Source organism: Helianthus annuus, chromosome 5 (genome assembly GCF_002127325.2).
Source record: "Helianthus annuus cultivar XRQ/B chromosome 5, HanXRQr2.0-SUNRISE, whole genome shotgun sequence".
NCBI lineage: Eukaryota > Viridiplantae > Streptophyta > Magnoliopsida > Asterales > Asteraceae > Helianthus > Helianthus annuus.
This window is the reverse complement of record NC_035437.2, coordinates 83,641,742-83,647,196: the sequence shown is the minus strand read 5'-3', so window position 1 is coordinate 83,647,196 and position 5,455 is coordinate 83,641,742. Positions and strand designations below refer to the sequence as shown.

Genomic DNA, 5,455 nt, shown 5'->3' with positions numbered 1-5,455 from the left:
ACCCGTCACATCCCCACACTTAACCGTTGCTTGTCCCAAGCAACTCATCAAACAATTTCAAAACAAGTGATCAAATTAACCCAAGCAAAACATGCAATTTTTTTACTAACCCCTTTTTAACACCCAAGCAATGCACCCCTCTCTAATTCTCTCCTCTCGGCTACAAGTGAAAACTAGCAAAGATAAGCTAGGTACACACTAGGCAAACGGGTGGTTGCACAATCATAAGCTTGTACCTAAATCGATCATTCTCCTAAAATGGGTCAAACATGAATGCAAATCAAAGGGACTTCAAGGTTGTAACGCGGCTAGGTGTATAGGTAGGGAATGGAATATATATGAAGTAGCGAAAATTCGACCCGGTCTTTTTATTACAAACATAAACAAACGAACAAACAAACTTAACTACTATATACAAGACAAATAAACTTCTCTTTTTTCATTGCTTTTCTCTTTTTTTTTCTTTTTTTTTTCAAGCAAACAACCATTAAATAAAGCATTAACCATATCTACTTCAAACTAGCAAAACTACTAATACTATCACTAACACTATAAGACCGGGTCAAATTTGGGTAAATTTTTAAGTAAGTAGCTAGGGGGAACAAATGATAAGCTTTAAAGGCACAAAATGGGCAACTAAATGTCCAAACCCCCGCCCCTCTCACTACCATGCTCATATATATAACTTATGAGGTCCAACCCCCCAAATCCCAGACTCGCTCACACCAACGACGAGACTACCTAAATGCCCTTATCCTTTCTACATTCATGTCTAACTAAGGACTCAAATCGCATTCAAGCACAAGTTCTAATGCGCCCCCACCCGTAGCCACTCTCATCAAAGACAATCATTATTTATGTACAAGTGTGGCTACAACTCTTACCAAGAATGAAAAAGGTATCAAGGGTTGCCGGTGCATCAACTTGGGGTTAAGTTAGGGCGAGCAAATTTTCACATCATTTCGCTTGGCTCAAAATTTTTCAAAAACTCAAAAAATTCCCCCCATCCCCACACTTGGGATACATTGACCCCAATGTATGGCTTTGGGAGGCTTTGATCACTAACTCAATCAACATCAACAAAAGCTTTTTCTACTCAAACCCCAAATTTCTTTTTTTATTTTTTATATTTTATAATTTTTTTATGCTTTTATTCTTTTTTTTTTTAAAACACGACACCACCACAAACACCAACCCAAAAACATAACATCAAACTAATACACCCCCAAACCTCCCAACCATAAACAAAAGCAAACAACTAACTACCGAAATTTCAAAGCTAAAGAACATAACAAGACTAAGGAAAGAGTACATTAACTTGGTGAAGTTTGACACAACTGATGTTGTAGACAATCCGACTTCCTATCACCACCTTCACACAAATATCCGTACATCTTCCCCACACTTGAATGTCGCCATGGCCCTAAAACATAGAAAGATAAAAACAGCAAGATCAATGTAAAACCTCGGGTTGCCTCCTGAGCAGCGCTAAGTTTCGAGTCTTCAGCCAGACCGTGCCACCCCTATTTATGGTGGCTCAAAGAATCAGTTCCTGCCATCTCCATCACTACATTGTGCCATTGAGCAAAATGCATCCGCCTCGTTTCGACTCGGTGGGTAATCAAATACACTCCTGCTTATACCCATATGTTTTTCTTCACGGTCCGGTGGGTGATTTCTTCTCATTCTTTGGAACACCTTTTTTATACAATCACTAGACTCACCACCCTTCCCCTCAATGGATTCATAACTAATCACTTTAGTTTGAACATCAAAGGACAACTTACGCTTCTTTTCGATCATGGTAATAATCCCGTCTCTACAATTAATTTGAGCATTTGCTGTGTATAGAAACGGTCTACCTAAGATTACCCTTTGTTGTGCTGCTATTTTGGTAGAAGCATAGTCTAGAACTAGAAAATCCACCGGGTATTCGAATTCTCCCAAACGAATCATAACACTCTTAACTATTCCCCGTGGACGCCTCCAACTCTCATCCGCCAAGCTCACATTGGTGTCTACATCTTCAAGCGGACCGATATCGTACATGTCATATAGCTCACCCGGTAACACACTCATGCTCGCCCCATAATCCAACAATGCATGAGGAATTTTTAGTTTCCCCACTCGGATAGGCACGATTGGCGCTCCATACTCTTTATCATTCTCGATTTCGGCATCTTTTTCCAAACCTGCATTCACTTGATATGAAGAAGTTAGCAATGTTTCATTAAATTTAGTACTAGGAACGGTGCTTACCACATTGATATTAACACTTTTAATGTTTTTGGGATTTATCACTGTGTCACTTGGTAACTGGCCTTTTGCTTTCTTCAATATCGCCACTTCACTTGCAAGTTGACCCATTTGGGTGGTTAAAGTTTGAATCGCTTTATCACGGGCCTCGTCCTTTTGCATCCGAACCTCATGACGTTGATTCATTCGTTGCATTTCAACTTGCATCGCCTTCAACATCTCCATTACTTCGTTTCTACCCGAAGAGCTTTGACCCGTTTGATATTGCCTTTGAAATCCTTGGTTTCCTTGGAAATTCGGGTTAGCTTGATTTGAAGGGTTCCCATACCGAAAGTTTGGGTGGTTTCTCAACCCGGGGTGGTAAGTGTTAGAATTCATATTATAGTTTCTACCACCCCCTCCCTGACCTTGTAAAGCATTCACCTCCTCATATTGCCCTTCCACCATTCCTTGGCAATCTTCAGCCGCATGACCTATTTCATTGCAAATAGCACAAACATCATAAATTTAGTTAGAAGTTTGTACATTACCATCATTGGCTGTATGCATTTGTGTTCGAGTAACGGCCGGTCGTGCTCTCCTTGATGCTTGAGCTTTTCTCTTTGAGGTAATGGCCATTTGTTCCAAAAACTCCCAATCATCATTCTCATAATTGGTGCCAAAAGATCCATTTGTAATGGACATCAAATCACGAGCATCTTCGGCACTTAACCCCTCGTGGAAGGCATTTATCAACTCCCAAAGTTCAATCCCATGATGAGGACAATTTTTGATCATCATATTAAAGCGCTCGAAGGCTTCATGGAACATTTCGCCTTGTTGTTGTTGGAAACTCCTCAACCCCTTCCTAGCATCGTTGGTCTTTTGGGCGGTATAAAACTCGTCTAGGAAAATTTGTTGCATTTCCGCCCAAGTATAAATAGATGCCGAAGGCAAAGTGTAGAACCACTTCTTTGCCTTGTCCTCCAAAGAAAATTGAAATAATACCAACTTGATATCATCGGCCGAAAATCCTTGACTCCCAAGAGTATTGCAAATTGAGTCATAGGCTTCCAAATGGAAATAAGGCTCCTCCGTTGCTAGCCCCTTGTATTTCGGCAAACTTTGTAAAGAATTTGTTCTTACTTCAAAAGTTCTCCCTTGGTTGTTATGAGGAATAACCACTGGTGAAGGATTGTGAGTAATCACCGGCCGAAAATGCGCTTCAATACCCCTCGCATGCTCTCTAAGATGCCTCCTTGGTACACCAAACCTACCCCTTGGACGAACTCCCATTGGTCTTGGAATGTGCCCTTGTGGTACATTTGGTTGTTGAAATTGTTGTTGTGGCATCGGTGGGTTTTGAATTGGCCTTTGGAATTGAGGTTGTACATTCTGTGGACGAACTTGTTGTAAGGGTACCGGACGTTGCAATTGTGGCCCTTGTGGCCTTGGCCTAATATGTTGAGGTATGAGTTGTTGTTGTTGTACCCCACCAACGTTTGGAATCACTTGTACTTGGCCTTACATATAACCGTACTCCCCTTGCTCTCCATCACCCCCATAACCGTACCCGTCTTCATCAAAACCTTCAAACTCCTCATAACCTTCATCATACCCATCTCCTTGAATTCCCGACGATTGCCCAAATGGAAGAGTCGAGTATTGAAACCCCGACTGATTTGATGGTCGAAACGGTGTAGCATGGACAATAGACGAAATTGGTGCTATGGTATGGCTCGAATATGACGGACCCGCACCCGGAAAGAAATGAGATAATGGTGGTATAGTAGTGGAAGGGTTAAATGTGATGGTTGGTTCTTCTTGTGTAGTAATGGGCTGTGTGGTGTTGGTTGATGTGACATTTTGAAGTATGGTGGGTTCGGTAGTATTTGGTGGAATGGTGGTATTTGGTGAAGGTTGGGTGGATGTTGGTATAAATGATGAAGTGGATTCACCCGTAGTGGGTGGTGGTGGTGGTGGATCCATGTATCGAAGTGGTGTAATCGGTGTAATTGGTGTTGTTGGTGAACTGCTGATTGTATTTTCCCTTAGCAAAATTCTGTTTGCTCGCAAAGTTCGCTCGATTTCTGGATCAAACACTAGTGGTGAAAGCTTGTGAGAGCTTCTAGTACGCATGCACCTGTAAATACCTGCACACTAAACACACCTCGCGTAAACCAGAAAAATAACAAACTCAAAGCAAGAACAAAAATAACACACGTTGCACACTACTCCCCGGCAACGGCGCCAAAATTTGACGTGATGTCGTGGTCAAAATCAAATTTAATCCCAAAAACAACTATATAGATAGTGGCAAATGGGTATCGAACACAGGGAGTTTGTGGAATATGTGTTATTTGAAAGCTTGTCTAAATTAACTAAATTAATCTAATTGCAAGAGAATAAAATTCAAGAGTTTATGTGAATTGGTTTTAGAACTAAATTAAACTAATTAAATTGAAAGAGAAAAGATTTGGTTGTAAACAAATTAGAGACAAATGATCATCCTAGATTTCCGGTTTGTATCGACATTCATATTATCATTCCACTAGAAAGAACTACATAGACATAGCTCATGTGTGATTACTTGCAGTGATGAAAGGGAACTAAGTACTCAGATTCCTAGAACGTGAGGTTGTTACCCGATGATCAATCAACCCTTACCCAATCCTAATTCTACCCATGATATCTCGATTGCCAACGGCACCAAGAACGTATGGCTTCAAACTAGAAAATCATAAGAATTAACAAGTTACTAACAAACAATCACACACCATAACCATAAAGATTAGGATTGCTATTCTAGAAATTGGGAAATCAAATACAAATTGTCTCAAACAAACCTTCAATCTAGGACAATCATAAAGTGTTTAGCCACACATGGCTCGAATCAACATCCTAACAAAGATATTATTGTTCATACGGATCAAAGATACAAACCGAATGATAGGAATTGTTCACAAACAAGCAAAGTACAGCCAAAATCGCCCCCAAGCTTCTCTCTAACCGTTCAATCATGAAGAGTGATGAAAAGACACAATAAAACTAACTTTAATGAGGCAGTTACATTTCAGATGCAGACACCACCGTAATTTACGGATCCACCGTAAATTACGGTGGACAGTGAAATGTTACGGTGTGAATAGACTGTGTTACGGTGGGGAAAAAATGAAATTCAGGTCCACCGTAAATTACGGTAGGACCGTAAACGGTGGTG

At 40.6% G+C, this 5,455-nt stretch overlaps 1 non-coding gene across 1 annotated transcript; it reads left to right on the top strand.

The window, feature by feature from the left end:
- The first annotated feature begins 3,004 nt into the window (after positions 1-3,004).
- On the top strand, positions 3,005-3,110 carry LOC118492767. Its single transcript, XR_004894769.1, has one exon. It is a non-coding gene; the product is annotated as a small nucleolar RNA R71 (small nucleolar RNA).
- The last annotated feature ends 2,345 nt before the right edge of the window (positions 3,111-5,455 follow it).